The sequence below is a fragment of the Microcebus murinus genome, chromosome 17 (assembly GCF_040939455.1).
Source record: "Microcebus murinus isolate Inina chromosome 17, M.murinus_Inina_mat1.0, whole genome shotgun sequence".
In the NCBI taxonomy this organism is placed as follows: domain Eukaryota; kingdom Metazoa; phylum Chordata; class Mammalia; order Primates; family Cheirogaleidae; genus Microcebus; species Microcebus murinus.
In genome coordinates, this window is record NC_134120.1 from 47,232,329 (window position 1) to 47,254,756 (window position 22,428).

At 41.4% G+C, this 22,428-nt stretch overlaps 1 long non-coding RNA gene and 2 pseudogenes across 1 annotated transcript in view; all 3 read right to left on the reverse strand.

Annotated features, from left to right (window-relative positions):
• Positions 1-715: 715 nt before the first annotated feature.
• The window catches only part of LOC142861627 (uncharacterized), a 355,037-nt gene continuing 333,324 nt past the window's right edge, over positions 716-22,428 (reverse strand). Inside the window, exon 3 of the long non-coding RNA XR_012912851.1 lies at positions 716-754. This is a non-coding gene — a long non-coding RNA (uncharacterized LOC142861627). The remainder of the gene's footprint in view (positions 755-22,428) is intronic.
• LOC142861626 (ubiquinol-cytochrome c reductase complex assembly factor 2 pseudogene) lies at positions 3,046-3,456 on the reverse strand (annotated as a pseudogene).
• Positions 9,702-10,069, reverse strand: LOC105861013 (large ribosomal subunit protein eL39-like; annotated as a pseudogene).

Sequence of the window (22,428 nt, forward strand, 5' to 3'; positions counted from 1 at the left end):
TTGGTCTCTGCCACCATGACTACTCCATTCATGTGCCTATTGTGTCCACGTGAGGGTGGCCATAACCACTGAATACATTGTTGCTATTATTATTTTGAACAAACTATTATCTATTAGAGCAATTACAATTAAGAAAAAATAAAAGATTTGATTTTACTTTTTTTTTTTTTTTTTTTTTTGAGACAGAGTCTCACTTTGTTGCCAGGCTAGAGTGAGTGCCGTGGCGTCAGCCTAGCTCACAGCAACCTCAAACTCCTGGGCTCAAGTGATCCTCCTGCCTCAGCCTCCCTAGTAGCTGGGACTACAGGCATGCACCACCATGCCCGGCTAATTTTTTTTCTATGTATATTAGTTGGCCAATTAATTTCTTTTTTATTTATAGTAGAGACGAGATCTTGCTCTTGCTCAGGCTGGTTTCCGAACTCCTGACCTTGAGCAATCCGCCCGCCTTGGCCTCCCAGAGTGCTAGGATTACAGGCGTGAGCCACCACGCCCGGCCTGATTTTACTTTTATTCCATCTCTAATGCTATTCTGTAGGTAGATCTGAGTTTTTGACATATATTAATATAATTTTCCTTCTCTCTTGAAGAATTTCTTTTAACATGTCTTGCAAGGCAGGAAATTCCCTCATTTTTGCTGGTCGGAGAAAGTCTTTCTTTCTTTTTCACTTTTTTTTTTTTTTTTTTTTGAGACAGAGTCTCACTTTGTTGTCCAGGCTAGAGTGAGTGCCGTGGCGTCCTAGCTCACAGCAACCTCAAACTCCTGGGCTCAAGCGATCCTCCTGCCTCAGCCTCCCGAGTAGCTGGGACTACAGGCATGCGCCACCATGCCCGGCTAATTTTTTTTTTTTTTATATATATATATCAGTTAGCCAATTAATTTCTTTCTATTTATAGTAGAGACGGGGTCTCGCTCTTGCTCAGGCTGGTTTTGAACTCCTGACCTTGAGCAATCCGCCCGCCTCGGCCTCCCAAGAGCTAGGATTACAGGCGTGAGCCACAGCGCCCGGCCTCTTTTTCACTTTTGAAGGATAATTTTGTTGGATACAGACTCCTAGGTTAGTGTTTTTTCTTTCAACACTTTAAATATTTCACTCCACTTTCTTCTTGCTTGCATGGTTTCTGAAGAGAAATCCAATGTGATTCTCATCCTTGTCTCTTTACAGGTAAGGTGTTTTCACACCTCTGGCTTCCTTCAAGAATTTCTCTTTGTCTTGATTTTCTACAGCTTGAATATGATACAACTATGTGGAGATTTTTGGGTATTTATTCTGCCGGGTGTTGTCTAAGCTTCCTGTATCTGTGGTATGTGTCTGTTATTAATTTGGGAAAATTCTCAGCCATTATTACTTCAACTATTTCTTCTGTTCCTTTTTCTTTTTTGTATTGTGCCAACTTTTTTATTGATATATAATATTTGTGCATATTTATGGGGTACGATGTGATATTTTGTTACATGTATACGATGTGTAATGATCAAGTCAGGGTATTTAGTATATCCATCTCCTCAAGTGTTTGTCATTTCTACGTGTCGGGAACATTTCAAGTCCTCTCTTCTAGGTATTTTGAAATATATGTCACCGTTAACTATAGTCACCCTACTCAGCTATCAAACATTAGAACTTATTCCTTCTATTTAACTGTATGTTTGCACCCATTAACCTATCTCTCTTCATCCCTCCCCCACCCACACACCCTTCCCAGCCTCTGGTATATATATCATTCTACTCTCTACCTTAATAAGATCAACTTTTTCATCTCCCACATAGGAGTGAAACTTGCAATATTTGTCTTTCTGTGTTTGGCTTATTTCACTTAACATAATGACTTTCACTTCCATCCCTGTTGCTGCAAATGGCATGATTTCATTCTTTTTTATGGCTGAATAGTATTCCATTGTGTATATGTACCACATTCTCTTTATCTATTCACCTGTTGATGGACATAGATTGATTCTGCATCTGTTATTGTGAATAGTGCTGCAGTAAACATGGGGGTTCACGTATCTCCCCTTGATACACTGATTTCCTTTCCTTTGAATAAACATCCAGTAGTGGAATTGCTGGATTATATGGTGATTCTATTCTAGCTTTTTGAGAAATTGCCATACTGTTTTCCACAGCGGCTATACTAATTTACATTCCCACCAACAATGTATAAGGGTTTTCTTTCCTCCTTATCATTGCCAACATTGTTATTTTTTTGCCTTTCAGTAATAGCCCTTCTAACTGGGGGAAATCATATCTGACTGTGGTTGTGATTTGCATTTTCCTGATAATTAGTGATGTCAGTATTTTTTCACATACCTGTTGGCCATTTATATATCATCTTTTGAGAATGTTTGTTCATGTCCTTTGCCCATTTTTTATGTTCCTTTGTCTTTTTCTTCTCCCTCTGGTATTCCCCTCACACATATGTTACAACTTTTGTAATTGTTCCACAGTTCTTGCACATTCTGTTCTTTTTCATTCTTTCATTCTTCTTCATTCTTCTCTTTGCATTTAGTTTTGGAAATTTGGAAATTTTTCTTTTTCTTTTCTTTTTATTTGAGACAGAGTCTCATTCTCTTGCCCAGACTAGAGTGCTGTGGCGTCAGCCTAGCTCACAGCAACCTCAAACTCCTGGGCTCAAGCAATCCTCCTGCCTCAGCCTCCCGAGTAGCTGGGACTACAGGCATGCACCATCATGCCCAGCTAATTTTTTCTGTATATTTTTAGTCTTCAAATTAATTTCTTCTATTTTTAGTAGAGACGGGGTCGCCCTCTTGGTCAGGCTGGTTTTGAACCCCTGACCTTGAGCGATCCGCCCACCTCAGCCTCCCAGAGTGCTAAAATTACAGGCGTGAGCCACCGCGCCCCGCCCAGTTTTGGAAATTTCTATTGACATATCTTCAAGGTCATTGATTCTTCCTCTGGCTGCATTCGTCTATTAACGATCCCATCAAAGGTATTCTTAATTCTGTTAGAGTTTTTTGTTTATTTTTCCCCAGGGGAAAATCAGGGCAGTTTTATTGACGATGGCAACATGCGAGACGAGACTCCACGCTTAGGTACGTGGGCGCGATAAGGACCGAGTCCAGGCCTTGTGCTTGTCCTCAGGGTCGTTGGCGGCAAACTTCTCCTGCAGTTTCTTCCACAGGCCTTTATTCATCTCCTTAAAGTCAGCCAAGGAGTCTGGGGACAGGGTCGGCTGGTACGCTTCCGCGGACAGGCCACTGAAGGCGGTGTCTCTGGGGCGAGGGTACTCGTGTTTGTAGGAGTTTGGATGGACTCTCGCTAGGCTCTCACACGTCTGGTCACAGTCTTCAGGCTCTGCAACCTGGGTGTTCTCTCCCTCCTGAAAGGCCTGCGCTACCTGCTGCTGCAGGTATGTGCCCAAGTCCCGGCTCCGTTCTGTCTCGTCCGCCGGCCATTCCTCACAGAGCTTAAGAAAGCGCCGGAAGCAGCTGGCCACCATTTTGGGCCGCGCTACTTCCCGCCACTGTTACAGTGTTTTTTATTTTATTATTTATTTTATATTTTATTTTATTATTTATTTTATTTTTTATTATTTTATTAATTTAATTTCATTTATTATTGAGACAGAGTCTCACTTTGTTGCCCGGGCTAGAGTGCCATGGCTCACAGCAACTTTAAACTCCCGGGCTCAAGTGATCCTTCTGTCTCAGCCTCCCAAGTAGCAGGGACTACAGGCATGCACCACCATGCCCCACTAATTTTTTGTGTATATTTCTAGCTGTCCAATTAACTTCTTTCTATTTTTGGTAGAGACGGGGTCTCGCTCTTGCTCAGGCTGGTCTCGAACTCCTGACCTCAAGCGATCCACCTGCCTCGGCCTCCCAAAGTGCTGGGATTACAGGCGTGAACCACAGCGCCCGGCCCAGTGTTTTTTTATTGCCAAGTATTTCCTTTTAATTTTCTCCATCTTTGCTTACATGCACATCTGTTCTTTCATGTTGTCCACTTTTTCCATGACAGCCCTTGGCATATTAATCAGTTATTTTAACTTCCTGGCCTGATAATTCCAAAACCTCTGTCATTATCTGAGTCTGGTTCTATGCTTGATTCATCTCCTCAGACTGTGTTTTTGTCTTTTAATATGTCTTATAATTTTTTGTTGAAAGCCAGACATGATGTATCAGATAAAAGTAACTGAGGTAAAGAGGCCTTTAATATGAGGATTTATATTAATCTGGCTTGCACTTAGGCTGTGATTACTGTTTACTGTAGCTCTGGTGTCAGAGGTTAACTTTCCTCTAGTGTCCTTGTTTTTCTCTCCCCTGTTATATTTGGGTTTTTAGAGTTTCCTTAAATAGGATGCCACGCTTGCCTTTCTTTTAGCTGCAATTATACAGGAGCCCTTTTGATGCAGTGCGGAAAGTGGGGGGATGGGAGTATGTATTCGATAGTCCCTTAATTAAATCTCAGTCTTTTAGTGAGTGTGAGTTGGATGCTTCGCTTTCCCTTTCCCCACGTAGAGCAGCCTGGAGTTGAGTGTATCCATTTGCCCAGGTTGACCAGGCTTTGGTAAAACCCCAGTCTATTGAGCACTGGTAAAATGGTTTCCCTGTGGTCAGGCCTTGTTAAGAAGAACAGAGAGCTTTGGGAGTATTTAAAAATGGCTCTTTTTCCCTTCCTCTATTGGAAGCACGGGAGAATTTTTTTTTTTTTTGTCTTCACCCTGAGAATCAGGTGGGGTTCTTGAAGTTAAAACTCATCAAAGTATGAGGGCCTCCCACACCAGGTTCCCTGGATTTCTTGTAACTCTCAAGCTAGTCCACACTGAGCTTTTAAAAATTTGTCAATTATAGTTTAAAGTGTTTTATTGACACTGGCTTCAGCTACAAGTTTCTCCTCCTGGGCTTCTGCTCCCAGTAAGCTGTGATCCTCCCTAAGCGCCTCGTCTATATCATTATATTTGGAGTGTTTTTCTTGTAGACACTATGTGGTAGGTCATATTTTTAATTCACTCTGTCAATCTCAGTCTTTCAATTGGTGTCCTTAATGTAAATATTGAGATGTAAGGGCTTAAATCTGGTATTTTATTTTTTGCTTTCTCTTTGTTCTCTCCATTTTTCATTTCTCTGTTTTCTTTTTCCTGTGTTTATATTGGCTACATGAACACTTTTTAGCATTCCAATTTTATTTCTCTATAGTGTTTTCAAGTGTATTTCTTTGTGTAGCTTTTTTAGTGGTTGCTCTAAGTGCTTCACTATATATATCTAACTTACACGGTACTTTGGTGTCATCATTTTACCAGGTCACGTGAAATATAGAAACCTTCCTTCCCTTTACATTCCTTTACACCATTTATAATATTGTCTTAAATATTTCTTCTGCATAAATTTAAAACCAGATAAGTGTTATAATTTTTGCTTTATCCATAAAATAATTTAGAAAACTCAAAAGAAGAAGGAAAACTTGTATTTACCCATATTTTTGCCTACCAAGTTATTTCTTCCTTCATAATGTACCATAGTTCCTTCTTTTATCATTTTATTTTTGTTTGGAGAACTTCTCTTACCATTCTTTTAGGGCAGATATGCTAGTGACAAATTCTCTTAGTTTTCTTTCCTCTGATACTGTTTTTTTTTTTTTTTTTTTTGAAACAGAGTCTCGCTTTGTTGTCCAGGCTAGAGTGAGTGCCATGGCGTCAGCCTAGCTCACAGCAACCTCAAACTCCTGGGCTCAAGCAATCCTTCTGTCTCAGCCTCCCGAGTAGCTGGGACTACAGGCATGCGCCACCATGCCCGGCTAATTTTTTATATATATATATCAGTTGGCCAATTAATTTCTTTCTATTTATAGTAGAGACGGGTCTCGCTCTTGCTCAGGCTGGTTTTGAACTCCTGACCTTGAGCAATCCACCCACCTCGGCCTCCCAGAGAGCTAGGATTACAGGCGTGAGCCACCGCGCCCGGCCTGATACTGTTTTCATTTCCCCTTTTTATTCTTGAAATTCACCGGATATAGGATTTTGGGCTAATATTTATTTCCTTTTGTCACTTTTGTAAATGTGCAATGTGCTATCAAAATAAAAACTCAAATTAAATAAAAAATAAATGTGCTTCTAGGCTACATTCATAAAAGTGCAATTCACTGAATGAGGAGGGAGGCCTGTCTCTATAATCTGGAGGAATGTGCTCACCTCTGGGTATTAACATCTGAAAGGAATTGGATCTGATCTCAATCAAGGTCTCTTGAGAGCAGTAGGATAAATATGGTGAAAGGATACAAAACCATATCTGAAAAGAAATGGTTTAAAGAAACTAAGGCTGTTTCTCCAGAAAAGAAAATACTCTGGAGGCATATGAACTCCAGAGAAATAGGACCTGTTCCATAGGGCCAGTTGCATAGGACCTCCAAGCGGTTTCTATGAAAGAGGGTAAGGGAACAAGATTTCAGCTTAGTATCAGGAAGACTTTTCAACAACCAAACTTGCCCAAAGATGGACTGTGCTGGCTGGGCATGATGGCTCACGCCTATAATCCTAGCACTCTGGGAGGCTGAAGCAGGATTGTTTGAGCTCAGGAATTCAAAACCAGCCTGAATAAGAGTGAGAGCCTGTCTCTACCAAAAAGAAAAAAAAATCAGGTTGGTGTTGCAGTGCATGCCTGTAGTCCCAGCTACTCAGGAGGCTGAGGTAGAAGGATCACTTGAGTCCAGGAGTTGGAAGTTGCAGTGAGCTATCATGATGACTCTGCATTCTACTCAGGGCAACAGAGTATGACTCTCTCAATAACAACAACAATAACAACAACAACATAATGGACTGTGCTGCATAAGGATTATGTTCCCAGCATTAAGGGTGCAGAGGCATGGATTAGGTGAATATTTTGCCAAAATGCCACAGGTATTTCAGGCACTAATGTTGTGATGTCATACCAGGCAACTCTACTTCAATATGGGTTTCTAAGGATGCAAAATGAAATGGAATGTATTTAGACAAAGAGTCTTTACACCCAGATTTCATTTTGATGTTAACAACCACCCTAAATTACTTTTCTACATAAGAACATTTTATTACTACAGTTGATGATGGCTTCCTATAGGAAATGAGTATGCCTTGTTAGGTTTCTTGCCTGATAGATCTATAATTCAAGGTGATACTATGAAGTAACGTATGTGATTTTAACAATAGCACTTACTCTGCCATACCATGCACTGTCTAGGAGCTTCTACACATTCTATTATCTCCATTTTACAAGAGGGGAAACTGATGCATGTGTAAATTAAGTAATTTGTGCAAGGTCACAAACCTAGTGATTGCTAAAGGAAGGATTTGAACCTGGTCTGTCTGGCTCCAGGGTCCAGGCTCAAAACCAATATACTGAGCTGAGCGAGGTGGCTCATGCCTGTACTACTAGCACTTTGGGAGGCCAAGGCAGGAGGATCGCTTGAGGCCAGGAATTCAAGACCAGCCTGAGCTAGAGTGAGACTCCTGTCTCTACAAAAAATAGAAAAAATTAGCTGGGCATGGTGATGCAGGCTTGTAGTCCCAGCTACTCAGGAGGCGGAGACAGGAGGATCTGTTGAGCCCACGGTCTGAGGTTGCAGTGAACTGTGATGATGCCACTGGGCTCTAGCTCCAGCAGCAGAGTGACAGTCTGTCTAAAAAAAAAAAACCAAAAAACAAAAAAACACTACCCTAATTCTTTACTTAACCAACTTGTTAGACCCCTCTGGTTCAATAAATATCCCTTCAAAGGTCATGCACTTAATCAGTGCTGCTGCTGGTCTTGGAACATTTTTGGAAGTCTTCTTTTGGAGACAACCTGAAAACTTCCAGTACATTCTTCTGAACAGTCTCAAGAGGCAAATCTTTCTCCATTGAGACTGGATTTAATTTTTTGAAATAGCTTCATGTTGTTTGTAGTCAAATCTGATAGTGTCTGGAAAAGTTGGGTACTGTCATTTGTGGTTTAAAACAGGAAATGCCACCTAAATGATGAGCTTAATTTCTTTGAATGGTTTGTAAACTGACTTTGAAGGCACTTCCAAAAGCGAAGTACCAGAAAGGAGGTGGCTGGCAACAGCATTGTTGGAAGAAGTCTCTATTCACCGAAGCTACCCAGTATTTTGAAGGAACCACATTCACTTGATGTGTGCATCTGGTGATGTTATTTTCAAAGTTATATACTACACACATGCATTATTTGCTGTAAGAGAACTGCCACCTTCATTGGGTGACATTATGGAGAAAAGACACAGACTTTGCCACCTCAAGCAGAAGTAACAAAGTCATCAGCTTCCTCGTGACACAGACCTGGGTTTAAGGCTGCACACACTTAAACCTGGCTGGTCTTGGGAAAAACGACTTCTTTGAGCCTCAGTGTCTTCATCTGTGAAATAGGAGGAATTATATTACCTTGTCAGGATGTTGTCAGAATTAGAAATAATTTATATAAAGTAATCCAACCCATAGCAGGTCGATAAAGGGAAGATATTAAAAATAATAATAGGTAAAGTGAACCAAAAAAAAAGACAAAGCAGATAAACAAATACATCCTTCTCATATGCAGAGTACAATAATCTCAGAAAAATATTGCCTAAAATAAACATGCCTGCTAATCCAACATCTACCATCCAGGACTACTGGAGAGGAGGTTCACAACCCAGCAGGGGGAAAATATTTAAAAATTTTATGGCCCCTTAGCGAGGGTAGACTTGCAATTTGTACTGGCTTCCTGCTGTCTAGCTGCCTCTTCCATCATCCAGAGTTTATAAACCTGTGGCCCAGGACCAGAATCTGGTGTGTACAATTACCCTGATTTGATTAATTCGTATTGTATGTCTATATCAAAGCATCACATGTGTCTTATAAATATATACAACCATTAAGTGCCCATAATAATTTTTAAAAAAGAATCTGGCACGTACAGATGCACTTGGGGCTCCGTCACAGCACATGCTAAGGGCCGGGCAGCCGGTAGGTGGAGGCTGAAATCCAGCCACAGCCCAAGCGTTAAGCCCAGCGCCAGGCACGGGGAACAACTGCTGGGACATACCTTTTACTTAGCACATAGACACCAACTGCTTTTTTTCCCCTCTTGCTTTATCTAATGTGCACAAGTCGTTGTATATATTACCTGCTGTCCTGCCATAGCAATGTGTTTTTGCTTGTATTTATTTGTTAAGTGAGTTAGGTGGGCAAGTTTGAAAAATCAGGAATTTCATATAAGCAACCATATTTCTGGCTTCTTTTGAAAAAACCGGATGTTCTTTCCACGGTGAGTTCACATTCCTTCCTGACAACCATCAACATGTAGGTGAAGCGGGAGGGCCTCTGCGCACTTCAGATCACGACAGCGCAGGTTGTCCGCAGGTCCTGGCCACTCTGTCACCTGCTGGGACCTCACCCTGAATTGGGTTTCCCAACCTGGGTGTTGCTAACACCCAGTTATTGGCTCTGACTTCCAGCAGGTGGCATAGACGCCTCCAGGGGGCAGCACTTGAGTGCATCTAATGAATGACAGGTGGGGGACAACATCCTTCAGGAAACGGAGATTTGCCCTCACCACCGTGGGCCGTTTCTCCGGAGAGCCAGAGAACACCGCTGTCCGGCAGGCAGGGCACGCTCCTCACGCCCGGCCTCTCCGGCGTGGGCAGAACAGTGTCACTCCCTGTTCTTGCCAGGGAGAGTGGAAATACCATTGGCAGCTTCAGAGACAGCCAGCAAAACTCAGGCACTCTCCTGGGCTATTTCTTTCTTTTTTTTTTTTTAAACAAAAGGTCTCATATATTTATTACTGAACCAGCTTATTAGTACAGAGCATATAAACAAAGAGAAAAATCACTTTTCCCAATGAAATGTGTCTGTCTGGATAACAGTGAGATTTCCAACTTGATATGGTAAGATGATAGCGATCTTGATACAGCATAAACATGTGTGCCATTATATCATGTACAATTCCTTATAGACCCAGCTTGGTTCTTCTCCAATGTCTCCTCTTGGAATTGTACCTGATTTTATTGCCAGTTTTCATACGAATCCATTGGGGAATGGGACGGTTTTACTTCTGTTTGTTGGCCAGAAACCACTTGGTTCTGAAAGTTTTGTGAGAAGACATGGCGAGAGAGTCAAATGCATGCAGCGTGATGGCGGATGAAGGGAGAAAGCTCTCCCGGGCTATTTCAATTCATTTCTTCTCTTTTTCTAAACAGCCAGGAGGAGGAGGTAGAGGCAGGGAGACAAGCCATCCCTACTGAACCACTGGCAAAAACTAAGCCAAAAAAGAATCACTCTGACATCCAAGTATCAATGCTCGGGAAGTTCATGGAATTCTCAGCCCAACTCGATAAATTCAACATTCACAGGCACCGTGGTGAGCCCCTTGATTTCTTTCCTCGTCCTGCTGGATCCCGGTTAGCCCAGGTTAATGGGGTGAAAAGCTGCGTATGCTATTCACGGCTATGTTAAGCCGATTACTCTAGCTTAGCCTATTTTTAACACACAGATCTCTCCACTGGACGCCATGATACTGTTATCTGTTTTTCTCTCCCTGGAACTTTTCTTTGGATATCAAAAACAGAAATCCTAATAAAGCCATTTTTCCTTGTCTCGTGCAAGGACAGGATTTTCAAACTCTACACTGATGCAACCCCTCAGTCCTGACAGTGAAGGGTGGGGAAGTTTCTAAAAATATGCGGCTCAATTACCAAGAAGAGATGAGACGCTGTTACCTAATAAAAATGCCATAAATATAGAATGATGAACTACCATGGGACATGAATCCATAGAAAAGGACACGTTGGAATGTGGGATAGTAAAAATCACTTAAACTTTGTGTGACCTTGAAGAAAGTCATGATGATCTGTTTTTCCAGGTCCCTCAAATAGTACATGAGGCATGGCTGTTTCCTAAGTCTTACTATCCAGTGAACTGAGCTTAGACACTTGCCGAGTCTTCCTTTCTCGGACAGCCTAGAGCCTCTCTTGAGTCTAAAGGTTGTCTGAGTTCCTTTTTATACTCAACGTCCTTTAGGCAGTATCAGCTAATGAAACAATTAATTCCATGGAGGCATCTTGCTTGTGGCAGTGGGTACAGACGTCCCATTCTGTTTGATAATTTGGAACAGTGGTGAGCACAGGGTCAGATCACCCTAGGGTGGTGTCACAGCTGAAAAAGTGGCTGTGGCACTGAGTTCTTGGATGGCTTTCTACAGCTGGTCCAGATTTTCCATGGGCTCACCTTTAAATTAAAAGAATTTCTGCACTTTCAAGAATTTGAAAACAAAGCCATGTGTGAGAATTACAAGATCCGCTCATATGCCCTTGCAAGAAATAGGTTGCATTCCTTCTTTTGCACTTAAAAAAAAAAAAGCACCTCCTTTTTTCCCCCCAGAATGCCATATATGTAAATGATTCCAAATTAATCTTTATTATGTGCCCATGTTGTTCTGATTTACTAAACTTTAAAAATATGTCCACTGTTCTCTTTTAACAGCTTTTGGCAACTTTTTTAGAAATTGAAATATATGAGCAGATTAGCAAAATGAGTACAATGATTAGCAAGTACCATTCAACAAGCACTAACAGTTCAAACACCTCTACAACACACAAAAAGCATGATTATAGATTTTATAATGCTACATAAAGTTTCTTATTTAACTTCACTTTTAATTAACAAAATACAGTGAAATTACATAGAAAGAGGCAAACTAATATAGTTGCCAGAATAATATTTTTACAGGTCTTTAAGTGTTTTTGCTTTTAAGGTAATTATGTGATATAGTAGAAAGAATAAAGAGACTTGGATTAGATAGAATTCTGGATTTCTAACAGCTTTGTGATATAAGGTAAATTACTTAACATCTCTGATCCTTGTTTTTATTTACCTATAAAATAGGGCTGGTAATGCTAATATTATAGGGCTGAAAGGATTAACTGAGGTTCTATGTAAAATGTCTAACATGGTACCTGATACAGTATAAGGTGCTCAATAAAGATAGCTCTCATTATTAGTAGTTTTTTTCAGGTGATGGTGATTTAAAATGTTTAGGTAATTTTTTAAATTTTAGAAATAGTTGATTTTCAAATGATTAAAATGAGCTGGGTGAGGCGGCATGTGTCTATAGTCCCAGCTACTTGGGAAGCTGAGGTGGGAGGATAGCTTAAGTAAGCCCAGGGGTTCTAGGCCAGGCTGGACAATATAGCAAGCTCCCATCTCAAAAAAAATGGCCAAATGATTTATTTTAATCATGTATTTTTATCACCCAAATTTATTTTTATCGTCAAAAATATCAGTGACTACCATAAACTTAAAATACATAATGATTTTAATCGTAACTATTAACTAAATTATTCCTCTTAATATCATATCACATAGACAAATCTTAATTTGGGAGGCTAGTTGATCCTTTTTCAACATAAACTGTTATTTGGTGGATTATCATTTGCACGTTGTCACTGAACTCAGCAGAAGGATTTTATTTTTTATTTTCTTCAGTAGCATTAACCTTTCCTAACAAGAATCAAGGAATCCATTTGTCAGTTTGTTTCCTAGAATCTCTCATTAATTATAAATACTATGTACTGGCTAAATATTTCCTGGACTTACTTAAAGAATACATAAATCAGTCTCTATATGATGTTTCTTGCTGTAAAAGGAGTTTATCTGATTCAAGAACTAGCCAGTTGTATTGCATATCAAGTTTCCATAGTTCAGCCAAAAGTTGGATGAATAAGACTTACTGCAAAAAGTCTATGTTCTTACCAACCATTTTCTTGCTTAACATAGGCAGAGATTTAAAATGGTCAGTGGTGCAATACTTGTGTCTGTATATTTCTCTTGTAGATTATGAGAATGAGGGACTTGGAGTTTACAGAGGAGAAGGCTGCAAGGATATATTTGAAACTATATCCAGAAACATGAGAAAATTAGTGGAAAGACAGGCTTGTTATTTCTAGAAATACGCTAGAGTACGTTTTGATTTTACACCTAAGGAACTAATTAGATTAAGTAGTTTTTCTCAAAATAAGGATTGAGATTAAGAGAAAACTGGAAGCAAAGGGTTTGTCTTAGGACTTCTTCATTGGTTCATCAGTGAAGTTACCAGATCCCAGTTAGAAAAGGTTTCAAGTTTTACAAAACTCAGGATAACTGTCAAAGAGCTGTAATAGCCTCATCATCTTCGGATAATATGACTCAATAAGGCTATATCATAAAGAATCAAAATCTACATTTTTAAATTGACCCTAATCATGGAGTGACCAGTTTACCTGGGACTCAGTATTTCTCTGGCTGAGAGGTTATCAGTGTTAAAATCAGGACAGTCCTAGGCAAACCAGGACAGTTGGTCACCAAGTTACTTCATACCTCAAAAAATCTGCCTGGCTTGCCTGACTCTGGACAGTCAATGAGCTTTTATTAATTGCCTGCTGTGTGCCAGGATCTGGAGATAATGTTGTTCAACTGCTAGACAAGCATCACTCATTGAAATATTTTGTGGTTCTCATGCTTTGTGTCTGATGCTGATAGCCCCACATGGATACTTTTATTTCCAGGTTCCTGTTGCTTCTGGAGCTATTAGCCTGAACTCAGCAAGACAGGATGATTGAAATTAACCTTTTCAGTTAATTCTGTCCTGGTTGTGCTGTTGTCATCTACATTAGATATATCAATAAATGTATAAAAACAATTGCCACTGGGCACAGTGGCTCATGCCTGTAATCCCAATGCTTTGGGAGGCTAAAACAGGGTGATTGCTTGAGCCCAGGAGTTCAAGACCAGCCTGGGCAACATAGTAAGACCCCCATCTCTTAAAAAAAAATTTAGCCAAGTATGGTGGCGCGTGCCTGTAGTTCTAGCTACTTGAGAGGCTAAGGCAGGAGGATTGCTTAAACCCAGGAGGTCTAAGCTGATGTGAACTATAATTATGCAACTGTACTCCAGAGGGATACCTTGAACCACACAAAACAATTGTGCATGAACGTGAATGAAAATAGGCCAAAGATAGATAATAAACAGCTTACCTGCCTGCCTGTCTTCTCTCAAATACTAAGTTAAATGTAGTATATGCCTAACATTGTAGTTCACTTCCACAAAGATTTATTGAATGTTACTCTGGGCCGAACCCTGTGCTAGGTGCCGGGGCTACACGGATGAGTGGGATATGGTCTTGCCCTCAGGAACATTCCATTTAGCAGAGAGATAAACATTTGTGCTAGCTGATCTCTGTTTGCCACCCTCTCCCCCAGATCTATTCTCCACCTTTCCCTGCCCTGCTCTGTGCCCCAAGGATTTGATCTCTGTGAGCCGTGTCACTGAACTCCATGCTCTGTGGCTGCCAATTGAGTTCAGCCAGCGGGAGGTATCAGTTTGGCATGGCAGCTCTGGCTGTCCCTCAGCAATCGAAATTTCCTTCTCCAAGGCTCCAGCATTTCGTTGGGCTCTGGTATCTGATAATTGATTTCCTCAATTCTGCCCACTTCTGAAAACAGTCCCTTTATATTATAAAATTATTTTCGTAATTTCCTCTGAGTGTCGTTCTGTTTCCTGCGCAGACCCCAACTGATTCAACAAGAAAACAAACTATTGGAATAAAAAAGATAAGTGCAATAATAGAAGTATACACAAGTATTAATAGAATGGTGCGATTAATGGTGCCCAGAGAATGGAGAGAAGGAAGTGCTTCTTGAGCTGAACACTGAAGGATAAGTCACGAGTAGGAGAAAGACCTGGAAGGGGCAATGTAGGGCATGGAGAGAAAATAAACCATGGTGCAGTCATGCGACGGTTAGCAGTTAGGGCATCTGCAGCACAAAGTGTGCGGAAGGAAGTAGCAGGAGATCGTGCGGAGAGATAGGCCAAGGTCAGGCTGTGTCAGTGTGTTAAGCAACTTTGTTCATTGCACACACACACAAAACAATAATTTAATATGTGAACTATGAACTTAAAATCTAAAGCGAAACTTGACAGCATGAATAAAGATAATAGTTCTCAGTACAATCATTTGAAATATTTAAGTAAATTTAGAGTGATCTTTGTTTTGGCTTTTTAAAAATATTGATGTTTTACAAATTCTGTTTTATTAGTTGCTTGAGCTCATATTTTGGAATGTGTTATTATTAAGCACTATTATATCACAGCATTCCTCACATAGTTTATTTTTGTTGTTGTTTGTTTGTTTGTTTTGAGACAGAGTCTCACTTTGTTGCCCAGGCTAGAGTGAGTGCCATGGTGTCAGCCTAGCTCACAGCAACCTCAAACTCCTGGGCTCAAGCAATCCCCCTGCCTCAGCCTCCCGAGTAGCTGGGACTACAGGCATGCACCACCATGCCTGGCTAATTTTTTCTATATATATATATTAGTTGGCCAATTAATTTATTTCTATTTATAGTAGAGACGGGGTCTGGCTCTTGCTCAGGCTGGTTTCTAGCTCCTGACCTCGAGCAATCCGCCCGCCTCGGCCTCCCAGAGTGCTAGGATTACAGGCGTGAGCCACCGCGACTGGCCCCTCACATAGTTTTTATAAATGAGTTTTAATTTGAAGAAAGAACATTCTACACAGTCATGGAAAGTGTCAAAAATGAAAATGACAGAGGACACATATCAGGAAAATGTGCTTGGTGTTCCTACCCCTCCAACCCCCACCCGCTGCCCGTGCATGGTGTTTTACATCATATACTTTAGAATAATCCCAGGATATTGTCCTTTTATTTTCTTTCTTATTCTGTGTTTCAATGAATTTAAACTGAACCCAAATGTCCCCTAGATTTTCTGCCTTCCAGGATCACACTGTCCTTTAATATTCAAGTAAGAATAATTCAATTCCTTACCTACGGATCATTGGAAGAATAGTCTGCTTCCCCAGCTGGTATTTGGCACCTCTGTGAACTGCTTCCCGAATGCTCCTAGATCAGGATGCTGCCTTGGAATGGTGCTACCACCATGGTACAGACCCAGAAGGGCCAGAAGGAAGGCCACAGTCTCCATCTCCCCTGTCCCCAGGGCGTCCTCAGCCCGACTTCTAACTCCCCACCACGGGACTCAACTCTAGGTGGGAAAATAGCATGAAATGGGAAACAGTGTACAATATAGACACCCTTTCTCTGAGGGAACCTAAGGACCACCCGTGTCTGAGGCCCCAGACCACCACGCACAGCATGGGATCCAACCTCTCCTCAAGTCAGAGTTCTGTCTTCATGACGCTTCTCTCCCAAGTCCCCGGGCCCACAGCTCTGAGACTCTGGCCACCCCCCTCCTACCCCTCATTCCCACCTCAGCTTCCTCACCGCAGCCCTGGTCAGAAGAAGCAGAAACGTCAGTTAACTCCACAGGAATCCACATCCCTGGCTTTCTCCCTGTGGCTTACTCCAGACCAACCACTGGCCCTTCTTTTTATGTAGTCTTTTCTCAAATGAGAGAGATTTTATCAAAGGTTTAGAGATGAAAAGAAAAAAAGATTATAATAAAAAATAAAACAATATGCACACACACAAATAAAAATAAATTAACATGAGAGATGATTGCTCCCAGAGTATTTAGAGCAGGAATGTTCTTGGGCATCTCTCTTTAGCCTTCCCCCCATTTGAAACCCCCACCATGGTAAGGCCAGTTCACCTTCAGTTCCCACCACTTTGCCACATTAATAGACTATTCATAATCATTTTTTTTTTATACAGAGTCCCACTCCATTGCCCGGGCTAGAGTGCTATGGCACCAGCCTAGCTCACAGCAACCTCAGACTCCTGGGCTCAAGCGATCTTCCTGCCTCAGCCTCCCGAGTAGGTGAGACTGCAGGCACGAGCCACCATACCAGCTAATTTTTTCTGTATATTTTTAGTTGTCCAGATAATTTCTTTCTATTTATAGTAGAGACGGGGTCTCACTCTTGCTCAGCCTGGTCTCGAACTCCTGACCTTGAGCCATCCGTCCACCTCGGCCTCCCAGAGCACTAGGATTACAGGCGTGAGCCACCATGCCCAGCCATATTCATAATCATTTTAATAGGTCTCCTAAAACTTTTTTTTACCATTTGTGCACTTTACCCAATTGCCCCTTCATCTGTGGAAAATAACTAGATGTAAGGACAAAAGAAAGCAGGTCAACAGCTATACCCAGTCCTTGAAGTGTTGCATGCACCTGAGTAGGTTATCAGCTGCGCAGTGCAGAATGAGGACCTGTAGTCCCCTCACCTAGAAAACATTGGTGAGGTCTGGGAGCCCATGCATGGGTGCCAGCCCAAAGCAGAGTGAGGCTGTGCTGGATATTCTGATTGTGGCTGCCCCTTGCCCCTGTGCCTTGGGGAGGTTGACCCCTGAGTTGCCTCAGCTTGCTGCTTTCCTGGCGTCCCCCTAGAGTCCTGGCTCTGGCACTCCCTGGGCTCCAGAATCACCAATTCCTTCCCTTGCCCTCTCATAGCTAGTAAGCCCCATCCTTAACGTCTCTTCATTTGAACCATAGGAGATGGATTCTATTTTATCCGGGACCCCAACAAATGCACAGGCCAAAGTAGGTGATGCAAAAATCACCAAGGGATTATCTGATCTTGGGGATCCAGGAGGTGTTTTATTGTTGGTTTTATTTTTAATATAGACACATAGTTTTAACAATTATTCACTTTCACCAACTATGAGAAAGTTGTATTAATTCAAATTTCTGATAAAAAAAAATTCCATGACATTTTAGCTACCAAGTGGCCCAGTACTAAAGCTTTGTCAATCACGGTGAGTTATCTGTCCCTGTTAACTTGAACAAGTCCCTTGCCTTCTTTTAGATAAAAATCTGGCAATGATCAAAGAGCTTTCATAAGGCCTCTTGATCTGCTTACAAGATATGCATATAATTTCTTTGGCCAATATAATAATCTAGGTCTGTTGTCCTCATCTTCCAAAAATCTACAGTCAGAAGAATTTTTTTTCCAGATATAGGTTGGTATCCCTTATCTGAAATGCTTGAGACCAGAAGTGTTTTGGATTCCTGATTTTTTTTTCAGATTTTGGAATATTTGCATATACATAATGAGATATCTTGGGGATGGGACTCAAGACTAAACATGATATTCATTTATGTTTCATAGATACCTTTATATACATAGTAAGAAGGTAATTTAGTAATTTTGTGCATGAAACAAAGTTTGTATATACATTGAACCATCAGAAAGCAAAGTGTCACTATCTTAGCCACCCGTGTGAACACTCTGGGGTTGTTTGGCGTCACCATCATTTCTGATTTTACATGCTATCAATAAGCAATCATTTTCTTACACTTATTCACACATAAGCAGTTAAGAGTAAAAAATATGACATATATATCCGGCATGTGTAGAAAAGTTATATTGCAGCTGAAGGAGGCTGGGAAGGTTTTTGTCCCTTAGGAATGCTGCATAAACTGTGTGTTGTGTGCCTGCATTTTGACTGTCACATGCAGTCAGGTGTGGGATTTTCCACTTTATGGTGTCATGTTAGCACTCTAAAAATTTTGGATTTTAGGCCAGGTGTGGTGGTTTAAGTCTATAATCCTAGCACTGTGGTAGGCTGAGGCAGGAGGACTGCTTAAGCTCAGGAGTTCAAGACCAGCCTGAGAAATAGTGAGACCCAGGCTCTACTAAAAATAGAAAAATTAGCCAGGCGTCATGGTGTACCTGTAGTCCCAGCTACTCGGGAGGCTGAAGCAGGAGGATTGCCTGAGCCCAGGAATTTGAGGTTATAGTGACCTATCATGACACCATGGCATTCTACCCAGGGTGACAGAGTAAGACTCTATCTCCAAAAATAAGGTTTTGGAAAAAAGATTTTGGATTTTGGAGCATTTCAGATTTTTGTATTAGGGATGCTCAACCTGAAAAGAAAATCTGATTTTCTCAGGATAAATTTCACAAGTCAAGTGATATATTCTGGTATTATTTATATGCTCCTGTTTGTATTTTCTTCATTAGCTTGACTTGCAACTACTTAGCCAATTATGGATCAGAAGATGAAACTGAATTGTTACTACACAACTGAGTATGATTCCTCCCACCATTGGGCACTGGGATGGGCTACAGTTATCATCAAATGCTTACGGTATTTTACCCATCCCGTTGTCATGGAGATCAAAACCCGAATTAAAACACATTTGCCAGGGTCATAATAATGTAGCCAGAATTTAAAGAAAAAATTGATTTTTAATTATGTATCATTCCACTTGTTTGATCTACCGATTTCTACATGCTTTCGCTTGCTCAACAACAAAGCTCAGCACTGCTGAAGCTACTGACTCACGTGGGCCTGTGTGTTGCACCAGCCCAGACGCAACACATCTGGCTGTCAGCTTGCGTTGGCCACTGGATTGAAGATAGAAGTCTGGGATGACTCCCAAATGTCTAGATCTGGTGACAGGGAGATATGGCAGGGTGAGCTTGAAGAGAAAAAGCTGGATTAGGAGCCGCTGAACCTGGAATCCCTGCGGGTCTCGCCAACAGAGAGACAGCCAGTAGAAGGCTGGCCCTGCCTGTCCGTGGCTCTGGGTAACATCATCCGAAGAGCGTGAGAGGCAGTGAAAAGGGGATCAAGGCTGATCCCATCTCACTTTAAAAGAAATGATCCTAACTTCTTACCCTGCCCTCCTATGCAGCCTGGCTTTTCTGTCTCTTCACCTAACATAGAGCTTCTCCTCCTCTCCCTGCACTCTGCCACACTGGCCTCTTTTCTGCACCTTAAACTTGCCAGGTTGGCTCCTGCCCTTGTACTTGATCTTCTGTCTGCGAGGAACGCTCTTCCCGGGATCCTGGGAGGGGTGCGGCTCCTTGTCTGTCAGGCAGGGCCAGCTTCACGCACGTGCTGCCTGCACCCCTCGCTCAGGAGGGCTCTGTGTTTGCTTTAAGGCTCTGCCGTTGCCATCTTGAAATTCTTAATAATTTTCAAACACTGGGCCTGCATTTTCATTTTGTGCTGGGCCCTGCAAATTACGTAGCTAGTTCTGCTTTCAGGGACCATATTGGAAGTCCTCTCCTGGGGGGGGGGGGGCTCTCTTCACCACCTATTCTAAAGAAACCCCTCCCCTGCTAAGTTACTCGCTAGCACACTGCTCCCATTTAACTTTCTCTATAACAGTTTTCACTCTTCCATACATTCTCACTTACTTACTCAGTTGTGTATTGTCTAGTTCCCTCCCGTTGGAAGGCAGCATGAACACTCAGCAGAGACCACTGTGTCCTCACTGTGTGACACATAATAGACACCCCCCCATACATTTGTAGACTATTCTGAGAACAAAAATTGTTGGAAGCAGGACGGTCACTATGCTGGTTATAATGAAGATTTAGAATATATTTGATATTGATATACTTCCTGATCAATAATTAAATTTGTGTGTTGCTGATTTAAACCGATAAATTCTGGTTTCACAATGAAGTTAAGTGGAATCTAATTTCCTCATATTGTATTCAGACTTTGATCTTTTTCAGGAAAGATTTTGAGGTCTGGATTCAATGCCTACTTTTGCTACCTATGTTATATGAGCCTAAAATAATAATTTTAGTTTAGTCTGAATTTTTTAAAGAGGTTATTGGTCTACCTTCCAACTGCATTGGACTCTATGGCTCCATAAAACATTTTCATTTGTATGAACCAGTTTGACCTGCTGAGCAGCTCTATCCCAGAGATAAGGTAGCTGCAATTTCTCATTTTACAGATCCCTTCAACTCAGTGCACTCCAGCTATCTGGAAGCTTGGCGAGAATAAGTGAATGATAATCACAGAACTTCAGAGCTGAGTGTTACAATTGAGATTATTTCTTTCAACACTCTCATTTTTAGATGAGGACACTGAGGTCTGAATACACAGGACAATGAGACGACAGTGTGGTAGGGATTTTGCTGGAACTTGATCCCTTAAATCAGTGATCTTTCTACTCTGCCATTGGACCTTTCTGGCGAGTGAGTTATCCAACTTTTGTCTGCAAAAGGGGCAATTTTTAAGTGAGGATTTACACTCTACTTCTGAAATTTTGCTTATAATTGTAATTCATCTCCTTTGTTAAAGGAATTGCTGAATGAGTGAGGATAAGGAAAGAAGGAATAAAAGTAGGGAGGGAGGAAGGGGGAAAAGGAAGGGAGGGAGGACAGAAGGAAAGGAGGGAGGGAAGGAGGGAGGGAGAGAAGGAATGTCTGATGAAATGAATTACTATTATAATCTACATGAATAATTTATTTAGACCTTTATGTCTTTGTCTTTCATTTTGCCTCTCATATGCACATCCTCCTCGACTTTATCCCCCATGGGCTGGGGGAGGAGGACTACCTCTTGCTGCTGCGGAGGGACTTCACCAGCGTAACACTCCTGGCCTCTCACCCTTCCATTTCTCACCCTACAAAGCAGAAGTATTATTTGATTCACATTATTAGTCTGTGGATCTCAGTTATGCAGAACTCAATAGGGATTTGATCTCTTTCCCTACCTTTCTTTCTTTTTTTTTTTTAATTTTTTTTTCTTTTTCCTTTTTTCTGGTCAAGTGAAGCGGTGGGAGTGGAGAAGGAACAAAGGAATCTGTAACTGGTTGTGATCAATTAGTTGTAAACACAACTGCACTCGGACCAACCTTTACCTCCCTTGGTGACCTTACTGGTGCAAGATAGCAAAAGCTAACTTGTCCACAGATCACATGCAGGACTCTTGGGTTGCACGACTGCAGTGCCCAGTGGGAACCCTAGACGTTGTCTGGCTATGTCAGCGGCCGGGTGGGCAAATCTAACTCAGAGGTGACATACTAGTGAGTCTGTTATGGTCACACACCCAAGACACTCTGTCCAGGCCTGAGCTTAGCAACAATAAACTTGACATATTGAAGTCCATCTGTCTGACTCCTCTATTTCTCAGTTGATACCACATGCATGCCCTTGCCATCTTAATTAAGATGTCCTTGCTTCTAGGTCTCCCTAATTACCAACCAGCTATCTATAATATTTTAACACCCACTTAAATCTTGAGCATAATGATGTCATAATTGTGGAAGTGACCAGATTTGTGTGAAGTATTGCTTATTCTTAAGAACAAAACGGCCACTGTGAAAATAGATGAAGTAATTAGAGGAAGAACTCTCCTTTGGAAGCTTCAAGAAATTTAAAAACAATTACGACTAGTTAGCAATAAAGTTCTGTTCTCAGAAATCGCACTTAAAGGAGGAACATGGATTAAAGAAAAAAATCTGCTACTAGAGGGTGAACTACTGGAATTCCTAAATACTGGTTCTGTTTTCAAAGAAATTTGGGTGCGTTGAAAATGAATGTGCCAGATGGCAACCAAGACTTCAAACAGACCCCAACTTGGGCAGCAGTCCACTAATGAGCAAGGGTGCATGGAGTCAGAGTAAAGCTGGACCATTTCTTATCACTGACTTTTCCAGAACTCTGCTCTTCTCTTCTTGAGAAAAACACCCAAGATGCTGCTTCCTCCACTGACCAACCAGGCATCTCACAGGATAGGAGACATCTGTTTAAAAGTGTGG